We start from the raw sequence: 12,712 nt of genomic DNA, 5'->3' as shown, positions 1-12,712 counted from the left end.
GCGTCTGTGAAAGGTCCCTCTGGCTGCAGAGGAAATGGCATTTGCAAGGGGGGCAGGGCTGGAGGCAGATGGCTCAGTGGAGTGAAAATGTTGTTGCAATAATCCTGCTGATCCACCATGAAGGGAGAAATCTAAGGAATAAAGTTCATGTTCAAAGGCAATTTATTTGATGCTTAGTCTGGGAGCTATCTTTGTGGAAGTTAGTTGGGGGCTTGAAGTTAATAAAACCACGAATAAAAACAATCTCTTTCATATATGTGGCATGGCCTCATGTTTCAAGCTTCATTATACTCCTCAAACCCACATTCATACACAGTCGGGGAGGGCAGAGAAGCACTGGAGGCAGGGAAGGGTTTTAGGCGAAGCCCCTCCCACTTTCCAACCACATTTGTGCACCAGGTCTCTGATTGTTGAGCAGCCCTCATCTGGAAAGTGACTTGGTTAAGACACAAGGGAGGAAAATATGCCTTTTGACTTATGATGCTGGTAGTTTTGAGATGACTCATTGTTGGTTGGCATTATCCTGCTCTTTATCAAATCATGCACATGTATCTATCAAGGACGGTGGACAGGTGGAGCCCAGAGGGACCATGGGTTTGGGGAGAACATTAACCCCACTCAGTGCCCTAGCAAAGTGTGACCAGACAGGGTGGTGTCTGCTGGGCTAAGCCAGTCACCCCCCCACACAGACTAGGGGGCAGCTCAGGAAAGTCCCATCTGGGGTGACAGGATCTTTGCTTGGCACCTCTCATTTAGAGAATGGGACCAAAATGCTGGGCATCTGAGGAATTTCCCACTGGAGAGGTTCTTAAAGGTTCTACAGCTATAAGCCACTGGAACACTGACCCTGAGGTTGTCTCAGGGACACTTCCCCTGGGCTCAGCCAGCCCTTCACGGCAAGGCCAGGCCTAGAGTGCAGCTGAGAGGCTTGCTGGACTTGCTCACTCTTCCAGCTGTCCACCTATCGCCCTCTCGGGGATGCCACCCAAGGCCCAGAGCACGTGACCACAGGCACCCAGCAGAGTCCTCTGGCCCCACGTCCACGTCCATAGCGAAACCTCATTCCATCAGGAAGTCACTGTGACTTCTTTCTCTCAAACCCAAGTTACTTATCCATCAGGAGGTAGACCCTCAGGCCCGTGCCTCCCCACAGGCACGTTGCCAGTCTGGGCAGTGGTTTGTCTTCACAGCCAGGCGGCCAGGGTTCATTTCATTTCTCCCTCAGCTCTCCACCCTCATCAAAAGAAGGAATTGCCTGCTGCTCAGCCTTGGGGGAATGCTGTGAGGTTTAATGAAGTATATTTGTAAAAACAGGCTGGCTATGAAACCAGGTCCTTTTTTGTGCCTTCCTGGGGCTCCTTATGTCCCTACACCAAAGGGGAAGCTGTGTGGGACTCTTCGCTGAGTTTCCCAGCTTCGAGGCCCCTCCTCGCTGGGTCCCTCCCACGCTCTTGCTCTTCTCTCCAAGGTGTGCTCAGGGTCCCCGCGCTTTGCTGCAGAGTCTCGAGGCCTCCAAAGCAGGCCCCTCCAACAGGCCTTCCCCGTACTGGCCACCGGGCCCGCAGGCCAGGGCTCACCTGACGGACCAAGTTCTTCCCCTGTAGTTTTTCTCCCTTCTTGGGGATGTCAGACAGAGAAAATGCAGAGTTTAGAAGAGATCATACTCTCAGGTGGAGAAGAACTTGCTGCATTTTACAGCAAATCAATTGGCACAAATTTATTCAGCACCTGCTGTGAGGGGCTCCCTGAGCCATGGGAGGAGTCAGTGTTGAATCAGCCCTACTGGGCCCAGAGACATCACAGGCAGGGCAGGAGGTGGGCACAAGTATTAATATTAAAGCCAGAGATGTGTTGCCCAACCAGAAAACCAGTTAGCCCCTTGAGGCCACCACGTCATCACCTGTGGTATGCTGGCAATATACCTACCTAGGGTTTTGTACAGAAAACACGAAATGAATAAAACAATGCATGTGAAAAGGCTTGCAAACAGCAGCACATTATCTATGCTTTCCTACACATATGACCAGTGTCATATAAAGGTGGTGCAGGAGAAAAGAGAGATAGTTTCTGACTGGGGAGCTCTGTGTATGTTTAATGGAGGATGCTGGATTTACACCTTGAAAAATAGTGGCGATGTTTAGTATTAAGTTTGACTGCTAGTACAGAGAAATCCAAAAGCTTAAACAAGATATAAGGCTATTTCTTTTTCATGGAGTATCCACAGGTAGGTAAGCCTAAGACCAGTATATCAGTTCCATGGGGTTAAGGGCCCACTGTAATCCTTCTGTCTTATTGTTTTTCTATATATAGCTCCAGAGTCAAGACTACTTCATGGTCCCAAATGGCTGCTCCAGTTTCCAGCCATTACATCTATACTCCAATGACCAGGAAGGAAAAAAAGGGAAGGAGAAAGGCTTCTGAAGTGGCACTTACTTAAGACTAAATTCTTAGTTATTATGCCATATCTCTCCAAGAAATGGTGGGAAATTGTAAAAGTCTTTATTCTGAGTAGCCATATCATTCTCAGTTATATAGCCCATGGAATAGGGAGGAAACAGATATTAGGGCCAGGAAGCCACAGCTGCCACAGCTGGGCAGACCTGTGGCATTCATTCCTTTTCTGCTTTAAGGAGACCTCTTTCGGCCCCTCTTATCTGCTATCCAGGAGAATGAACCTGCAGAGGATTGGCTGGCAGCCTCTGAATTCTGACTACCCTGGGAAAGCACATCAGGTAAATCATTTCAGCTCTTCTAGAGAAAGCTGTGCCAGCAACAGAGAGTTGCAGTGTGGGTTGTGTTCTGGTGCCTGCCTGCCCTGCCTGGGTGGCATGCATTCATTGATCTGAAGATTTTTCCTCAGGACAGGAGGGGTCCTCTGTCTCTGAGGCTTCTCAGAGGCTCCAAGCAGGAACACTGTCTAAGAAGCTGATGGAGACTCTCCTTTCCCCTCCTCAGTCATGGGGATGGAGACTGTGTCTCTGGGGCCTGCCTCCACTTTTCCCACATGGCCAGGTGTGGCCTACCTGGGCCTTGGGCCCCTTGACCTGGACAGATGAGAGCCTGGGGCGGAGCTGGCAGAGCTGCAAAGAGAAGCGTGTCCTGAGGGGTTTCATTTGCTGCCTTCCCCAAGTGTCCGGGCTTCAGGAACACGGGGTGTCCTGTGGGCCTCTTGGCCTTTATCCCCTGTACCTACCACTGCCTGGCTTCTTACAAAGGTCTTCTTACCCAGCTCAGGGTTCTTCCCCGGCCCCTCACCTCCCTTGCTGGTCCTCCCGCAGCCTGCGATGAAGCCCATCACGCCTTCACGCACAGTGACCCCTGCCTGGAATGCCCTCCTGCCCCTGCCTTCCAGAGTCCAGTCCATGTGCCAAGTCCCCCACACCCCCATTTGTCAGTTCCCTGCTTCTGCCTCTCTTGGCTGTGATCCCTTCCTTATCTTGGAACCCCCTTCACACCCAACACACCCCTTTGCTAATGAGACCTCTTTTGGTCTTGGGTGTAGGTATTTGGCGCTTGTTCTGAGTTCTGCCCTAAACTGGGACCCTGAGGTACAGGGGCTGAAGGAACACTGGGGGATGGAGGTTAGCCCAGCTCCCTGCTGCCCGCTGAATGAGAAGAACCCGAAGTGCTGGCTCACAGCAGCGTGGTGGTAGGTCCCCAGAGCCCTTAGGACTCTGAAGGTGTGTGGTTGGACTCAGTACTCAGTGGGCACTCCCGGGGCGATTCAGGGCATGCCTGGCATGCACAGGACATGCACTCTGAGTTCCAAACAGGCTGGTTTCAAGTAAGCCCAGGGGAACAAGCTGCCTCTGGTGGACTCAGGGACTCGCTGCCTTTCTACAGGCCAGGTCTGGAAGCCCTGGCTGAAGGCTGGCCAAGATGGCAAGAACAAAAACCCTTCTGAAGTGGGAAGAAATGTATATAAAATGGAAATTCTCCAGTGTTGTCTTTGTCCTTTTAAACTACAGAGGTCTGAAAACCACCTTCCCACTCCTGCACCAGCAAAACACTAGAAATTCCGCTGTGGCTGCAATTGCCAATATCTACTTCTCTGTGCTGTAAACTTCTCTGAGCCTTGAAGGTCAATATCACACCACTTTCTGGATCAGTAATTAAATGGTCAATCGTTAGATCCAATTAGCCAAGGCCCACCTCTGAGGATGCGGTTAGGACCCCGTCACTCTGCCTTCCTGGTCAGCCTGCATCGAACTCTAGGTAATTAACCCCACCTGACCCAGTGTTTAATCAGCCAGGTGTGCCTGCCCGAGGCCCGCTGCCCGCTGCACAACCCCCGCCCCCCAGCTCCCTGATCGTCTTTCTACTGATGCTCACGCGCAATCATTCTTCCTGCTCTGCTGTGGCTGAAATGCACCAGTTAAACACTTAGCTTCAGGGAGAAAAATGTACTCAGGGCTGTTTTTATACCTCCTGCCTCTGTTCTTAAAGAGGAAATTAAGGATTGAATGTGACTTATCTGAGGAACTTTCTTCAGGACTAACATCCTAGATTTGGTTCAGCCATTTTTTTTTAGCATCTCAGCTTTTTGATTGGTAATATTTTTGATGCCTGAGAACATAGTTGGTGCTTTAGCTGTTTACATAGGCTTTACACACGGAACAGTGCACTTAAGTGCACAGCTGCACGCATCTTTGCCAGTTGAACTTACCTGTGTCATCACTCTGTCATTTTTAAAGTCCTGATTTTTCAGATTAACATTCCATCAGGAGGGGAAGCCCCGACTGTGGGTGCTGGATCAGGCCCTTTGTCAGACAGGCCAGTCCTCACAACAAGCTGGAAGGTAAGTTCGATTCTCTCCCTCGTCGGGAAGAGGAGTGCAGGTTCTGAGGGGTGCGACCCCAGTCAGCCAGAGGGCTGGGGCTCCAGGCCCTGGCACCAAGTCCGCCCTCTTCCTGCTCCCCCTGCCACCTATCCCCTGACATAACCTGTTCTCCTGCCTCCTGGAGCTGATGTGCCCAAAGTGTGGTACCCAAATAGCAGACAGATGGACAGATGGATAGAGGGGCAGGGCAGCAAACCAGCAAGTCTGTACTTTTTTTTACCTGTTGCTGCCTTTGGAGGGCATTAGGCTGTCCAGCTGAGGACCCCAACATGTGTCTTCTCACTGACAGGCACAGGCAGCAGACCCTGGCCACTCCCTTGCTAAGAACTCCTTCAGTCCACTCGGAGGCCAGAGCCCATGTTTATAAATTCTCAGGTAACAGGTAGCACTTACCAGATACCTGCTGTGTCCTCACTGTCTACATCGGGCTGGGCCAACGCTCGGACATTTAACAACAGCATGGCAATACACTGACCACTCAGAAGGATGCCATAGACCTGGGGCAGAGTTCTGGAGGCCCCATCAGACCAGGCCTCACCCTTCAGAGCCAGATGATGGGGAGGGAGCCTTGGAGGAGATGCTGGGCATGTGGGGGAGCAGGTTCTCCAGGGCTCAGGCAGCACCTGTGCAGAAGTATTTTTATACTTTAACAACTGGCCTGGGCACACCAGTGCATCCCGACAGGTTATAAGATCTCAGAGATCCCATGAAGAAAGGATCTAGTCCTCACTCCCAGGGAGCTTGCAACCCAGCCAGAGAGAGAGGTGACAGGTTCACAACAAGAGGGCATCAACACTTTGATCTCAACTGGCCAGTCCATCTCTGTGTCTGCTGCAAGGCCCGCCTTCCAGGCCCTGGAGAAGGAACAGAAAATGACCCCTGCTGTTTTGGAATGCACTGTTTGCAGGAAGAGTGAGGCTGCTAAATGGACAAACCGCAGTGCAATCTTGTGTTTGGGGTGATAGGCTAAGTTTGAGATCGCTTCAGAGCATGTCGGCGGCTCTGCAGAGCCTCAGAGCCTCACGGAATCACCTGTTCCAGTTCCCCGTGTTTCAGATGAGGAGCCAGGGCCCATGGGAGAGAAGTTACTATTTTGCAGTGTATAATGAGCACTTTTGCCCAAACTTTTGAGGGAAAAATAAGGATGCGCATTAAAGATGGGTGTAAGGATTACATATCCTGGGTACAATAATCCCATGTATGATGCGCACAAAAACGTGGGTGCTCATTATGCATGGCAAAGCACAGTACACACTCCAGGGTGGAGGATGGGGGGCAGAACCAGACCTCCTGCCCCCCTGGGCTCTATCTCACGCATCCCATTCCTGCTCCTATCACGGGGTGGAGAAACTGCCAGGGGACAACATGTTGACACTTAATAAAGGGGCAGGTCACAAAACTATAAAATCGCAGGGCTACAGGAACTCAAAAGCTGACCCTCAGGGCCACCAGTGTAGGGGCACTTGCCCAGCCTCCCTGGTAGGCCCAAGGTGGTCCATGTGGTGTCCAGTTACATTTGATTTGTGTGCTTAAGAACACAACACCGAGCACTGTGTTTTTACATAGAAATTAAGCAAAAACATTTTTGTAAAGTTTACCTTGGCAAATGGTCTTTTAGTTGCCTACTACATTCACTTCCATGGAAGCCCCTCTTCCCTGGCAATGTCTGGTAAGAGGCTTTTCTCTGTAGAGCTAGCTCTCTGTGAGAGTTACATACGAAACCTCGTTGTTGGTTCTGCAGGCCCACTTACAGTGTAGAAGAATCACTGATTTACTGAAGTATGGTGTTGCCTCTCCTCACTGCAACCTGGGCACTGTTTAGAAGGAAAACAGAGTTTGGATGGAAGGGTCTCTGTGGTTGTTCCACGTGCCTGGGACAGAAGACCCGCCCGCCAGCTCCTTGAAAGCAGAGAACCGATGGCCAGGTTCCCTAAACAGCTGTGGGCCCCTCCCACCCTGAGAGGTTCCCCGCCTGCCACGGGCCTAGGGTGCTGGCTACCAGGAGACTCTGCCTTTTTTCCTGCCACATTTGTGTCCACAGGGAAATTCCAGGCTTCTCCAGAGACCATCTCAGCTGCTTGGAATCCTGCTCTTTGACCTGTCCCGGCTGGCTCAGGCCTGAGAGGAAAGGAAAGTAAATAAATAAGAATCCGTTTGATCACAGGCAGAACATTTATCTTTCAACAGGCTGTTCCTGAGGAAGAACAGCACAGGGGTCTGGAATGAGGGTGCTGTGAGCGCCGGCCTGTCCGTGCCTTTGCTCGTCACCGTGCGTGCCCCCTGTGCCCAGCTGATCCTCGCTGGGATGGTGTGGTGGCCCAGCTAGTCGCTGGCCCTGTATCTGTGCCCGGAGCCCTGCCCTTCCTCCCAGGCCCCTGCGGAGCTGCACCTCCCTCTGGACCAGCAGGCAGCTGACCCGCCTGGCTGGCTCCCTCTGGCTTTCCTAGTGGAGGAGGAAATGGGTCTTGACCATGAAGTCAGCCAGCTAGCCTCCCTCCAGCAGTCCCGGCTTCCTCAGGCCCTGGAGGCGGTGCTAGGGCCAGGGAGCAGAGTGGGAAAGCCAAACTCAGGGTTCCCCTGAGGGTGTCCTTCAGCCTTTCAGGATCCTGCTTGGCCCTTCTGGCTCTGGCTTTGGGGGGTCACTTGCCCAGGGCACCTGTCACTTCCTCCTCATGTCTCTGTCATCTGGCTGTGGTCAGAACCCTCACGTGAACTTTAGATTCTGAAGAACTGTAGGGGTCCCAGAAATCCTTCCCTGAAGCTCAAGGAAATCCAGTGGCCTGTGGTCAAAAGCCCATTTGCTGATCAGCTGGTAAAAAGTTATGGGTCCCTTTCATACCTTACCCGGTGCTTACTGCAGAGGTCCCAAGGGCTCCTTAAGCTCACCACATAGAAAACTAACTCCACACTCACCCCCTTCCCTCACCCTCTGCTGGGTGTCTGAGAACTCACAGTCATGCCACACCCAATCCTCTTAACGCTCTAAGCCTGAATCCAGACAATAATCTGAGTCCCAAAGACATCCTTCGCGATGAATCCAATTTCACTTGATTTAGTTAAATTGATCCCCTCCCTCCTCCCCTCCCTCCTCCCCTCCTCTCCCCTCCTCTCCCCTCCCCTCTCCTCCCCTCCTTTTTCCTTTCCTTCCTTCTTTCTTTCTGACACTTTACAGTGCTGGGCACCATGATGGAGCTAGAGTCACAGAGGTCAGGGGGATTCGGGCTGTGCCCGCAGGACAGTGCCATAGGTGGCGAGCACCACACAGAGGTCAGGAGGAGCAATGTGCTCTGGGCTGGGGGAGCAGCCCTCAGCAGGCCCCATGCTTACTTCACACCCACACCTCACCCCATTTGCCCCAAACCTGGACAGTCTACACTGAAAAACCAGGCCACAAAATAACGGTCAGTGGAAACAGCAGAGAATCAGGAGGTGGAAAATGAAATAAATGGGTGCCACAGGCACCACATATTTTTAGAAACTGGAGTTCATTCATTTGGGAAGCTTGATGGGTCACCGAGTGGGTCAGCCCGGAAGCACACGGAGAGTCACAGCTGCATTTTGGGAGTAGGCCTGACTCTGTGCTGGTGTGTTGCATACGGCTTCACGTGTAACCCTCAGAATACCCTGCAACCAGGCGTTCTGCACAACACCATTTTACAGATGAAGAAACATGATCAGCAATTATGTAGCTCGCCCTCGGTCACAGAGCTAGAGCCAGATTCAACCCAGGCCACCTGACTTCAGTGCTTCTGCTAATTATGGCATGGAATGACTTCTATTTCCACCAGCTTCTTTTTAATCAGGCAGATTAGGCACTCAGCATTGGCCATCTAGTGTTTGAGTGCTGTGATGTATATTTAGCACCTGCAAAGCAAGATTAACCGCTACATGTTTGTTGATATTCTGGGAACTGATTGTTGGCAGTTACCAGCCAGGCTTTATCTCAGGTTATTTGTCGAAATCTCAGCCCATACTTGCCTTGCCCACAGAATGGTTCTGGAAATGAAATGGACTGGAAGTCAGGTGACTGAAGTTGTAACCCTGGGCATGCAGGTGATTAGCAGTGTGACCTTGGGGATATCACTTTTCTCTGGTTTCAATTTCCCCATTCGAAAATGAAGGAACTGCAGCAACTCTACTGCTCGGACCAGGGAGGAGTCCATGTGCATCAGGAAGCATGTTCAAGGCTGTTCGTGGCTGCGCTGCCTGTGAGTGTGAGAACCTGAAGACCCCGCCTGTGATGGGCTATGCCAGCCCATGGCAACTCCACGTGGTAGTCGGCTTCCAGGTTGGTCCTCAGTGATCCTGCCTCCTGGAATGGCCCCGGGTGTGGTCCTCTCCCACACTGAACCAGCGTTGGTCTGTATGATCGATAGCCAATAGAACATGGCAGAATAATGGCACACCACTCTTGAGCTTAGGTTATGAAAAGACAGCAGCTCCCATCTTGGGTTTCCTCTCTTTGTTGACACTGGGGAAGCTGCCTTGTTGTGAACAGCCTTGTAGAAAGCACGATGTGGAAAAGAACTGAGTCCTCTTGCCAACAGCCATGTAAATGAGCCACCTCATATGCCAATCTTTCAACCCCAGTCGGGGCTTCAGTCAGCTGCAGCCCTGGCCCACGGCCCCGCTGAAACCTCAGGAGAGACCCTGATCCAGAGCAACCAGGGTTAGCTGCTCCCAGATCCCTGACCTCAGAAACTGTGTGACGATAAAAGTTTGTTGTTTTAAGCAGCTAAATCGGGGGATAACTTGTTACACAGCAGTGAATAACTAATATACCTGTACTATAGAATTTTAGGCAGCAGTTGTTTTAAGCAGTAGATCTCTGTGTCGATATGGAACAATTTCTAAGATAGGTTGTTCTGAGAAAATGATAACTATGGAAAATTCCAGAGCTATATCTCTTTTATGTAAAACACCATTACCACCCTCTCAAGTTTATATGTATTTCCAGGTGCAGGTACACAGGTAATAAAGGAGCCATAGAACATATCAACTCTCACCATTAGTTCATCTCTCAGTAAGGGGGTCAAAGACGGATGCAAAGGACTTTCATTTTATTCAATATATTGCAATTTATTTTAGATTTTACCATGATAGTGTGTCAGTGTTATTACTTTGATACAATTAAAAATTCTTCTTTAAACAGAGGGGTTGGACTATACGATCCCTGAGGTCTCTTTCAACTGGGTTGTTTTGTAGTTCTATTAAAATAGTAACTGAATGTAGACTAAAAGAACAAAATAACATTTATCACCTCTTTGCTGGCAAACGTTACAAAGTTTTGATAAATTAAATGTTGACGAAGACGTTCGGAAAACTGGTACTCTCATACAACCGTTTCTGGGAGGATAAATTGAGACTCACTTGGGAAAGTGGGTCAGGGTGAGAGTAAGATACTGTCGACTGAAACAGAGCGTGCGGACGCCGCGCCGGCTGACGCCGAGCACTTCCACTTCACATTCATTCCTCTACAGGGAAACCGGGCGGCCACCGGTGGGCCGCTCTGTTTTACGTAAATGCCGCGCGGGGAGGAGCATTCTGCGGCTCACCGAGGGTGCGAGTAGCAGTGGATTTTGCCGGAGCAGAAACTAACATAACCCAAATATCCATAAATGAGTTCGTGTATTTTTATACTGGTAAACTACAATGACACTATAAAATGAATGAGCTGGATTTATATGTCACAATGTAGATAAATCGTGAAAGACACATCAAGTGAAATTACACATTGCAGAATGTTACCTATAATATGTATTATACCATTTAGAAACATAAAACCACAATACAATCTATTTCCTAATGTTTTGATTTAAAAATATCAGAAAAAGTCTGTGATGGTATAAGCTGAGTCACAAGGGTGCGCGACTGTGTCTCTGGAGAAAAAAAGGAATATAATTAAGGGATAATTAAAAGGGATTTAACCTTTATCTGTAATGTTCTGATTTGATTAAATAGTTTATAAAGCACTAGCAAGCACTATGTAAGAAACGTATTTAAATATTCATGTGCCATTAAAAAATTAATTTAGGGAAAGGCATTTGCCTTTACCAAGATCTTTGGGCCGGACGAGAAGGATTCTGATCTATTATGAGTGATATATCTCGCTCTGGCCGCACATCAGAGTCACCTGCACCTGCAGGAACCACAGGATGCGAGTCCTGTCCGCACCCAGCCACTCTGACATCATTGGTGCGTAGCTCTGGCCTTGGTGCCTTTCAAAGGCTTCCCGGGTGATTCTGGTGGACAGTCTGGGCTGAGGAGCCCTGATGTAGAGCAGCAGGACTGGAAAAAACTGTCACAGGCGTAGGACACCGAAGAGACATAATGATGTGGGCTTCTGGAGTGGATGCTGGAATAAAAGAAAAGGACATTAGCGAAATCCAAATATAGTTCATAATTTAGTTAACAGTGGTGTCCGACATTAACCTCTTAGCTTTGATAAATGTCCCCGGTTATGTAAGATGTGGCCCGAGGGAAGCTGGTGCTGGGTATTGGGGAACTCTCTGTACTGTCTCTATAACACTTCTGTGCATCCGAAAGTACTGCAGAATAAAAATGTACTACATATCCTGGAAAATAATTATGGTTACATTTTAGTTCTCTGGGTAAGAACAGAGACCTAGTTAGACCCTCAGAATCTTCCCCTCCAGCTGGAGCCCAGAGCTCATCATACTGAGGCTATAGCCTTTCCTTCCAGCAATAAAAAGCCTATAAACAAAGCTCAGAACAGCCTTTCAATTAAGATTCATAGGATAAGTTTCTCAAGAGTCAAACTGCCCATGGAGCTCGCTGGTTGTTCCAGAATGAGTGGGTAGGAAGGAAGACACCCTTCCTGGGGGAAGGGAGAAATCCCAGAGCTTCGAGCTGGGGAATCACAATGTTCATGGGTCTGATGTGCTCACTGCAGAGATCTGGACATCAAGGCCAGAGGCATGCGGAGGACCGGCCAGCCCTGCAGAGAGTGAAGGCAGGGAAGCTCTGGCCTTCCAATCCAGTTCTCTCGATCTGCAACTGCAGGGCTCTTCCTATTATTTCACCTTTGTCCCTGTACTTGACAAGCAGGTGTCTGTGTCAGGGAAACTTGTGTCTGGGCTGCAGAGAGCCCAGAACTCAAATCGTGGCTCCTTGTAACTCCTTCTATTCTGCTGAGCAAAAATTTCTCATTTTTCATTACTTAAAAGAAATAGGCTTTGTGAGCTTTTACAGTCTGCCAGCTGCCAACGCTTCACAGAACAACATCATCCTGAGGAATTTATAAATTCTGGAACTACTTCAAGCTGAGTGCTGGGCTCCATCCCGCCTGGCAGCCTTGACTAATGAGGGTTTTGCTCGAGTTCCTCTGGAGGGCCAGGCCTCTCTCAGCCTGCGTGGTGCTCAGCTGTGATGAATGGGCCGTATTACTATGAAATTTCCCCTGAGTTTGTGCCACACCTCCCCAGCCTTCCAGACCACTCAGAGGTCTGAGCATCGGCCTGCCCATCCTTGAACACCTTTTCCAGGGCTGGTCTGCATAAAAATGGCCTTGGGAAAAGTGATTTGCTTCCAGAATCATTTGCAAGGAAGTGCCTCTGATTTGTCTTGCTTGAGGACAGAAATAAAGGAACCTGGTGTATGGTTTTGAGTGGGAATGCAGTGGGGAGGGTGGAGTAGCAGTTCTCACCTGGCTTTGTGTGAAAATCACCTGATGCCCCCACCCTGTCCTGATTGAATTAACTTGAGGGCTCAGGTATGGGCATATTTTTCTTTTTTCCCTTTTTGATTGAGTTTATGGCAAAAATGGTTAAAGCAAATGGGTTGCAGAAAGAAAAAGAGGTGGAGACCACAACTGGATAGGGGTTTTCCTGCTGGGCTTTCTATCTGCAGGCC

The sequence above is a fragment of the Phyllostomus discolor genome, chromosome 2, assembly GCF_004126475.2.
Source record: "Phyllostomus discolor isolate MPI-MPIP mPhyDis1 chromosome 2, mPhyDis1.pri.v3, whole genome shotgun sequence".
NCBI lineage: Eukaryota > Metazoa > Chordata > Mammalia > Chiroptera > Phyllostomidae > Phyllostomus > Phyllostomus discolor.
Note: the sequence above shows the minus strand (reverse complement) of the source record.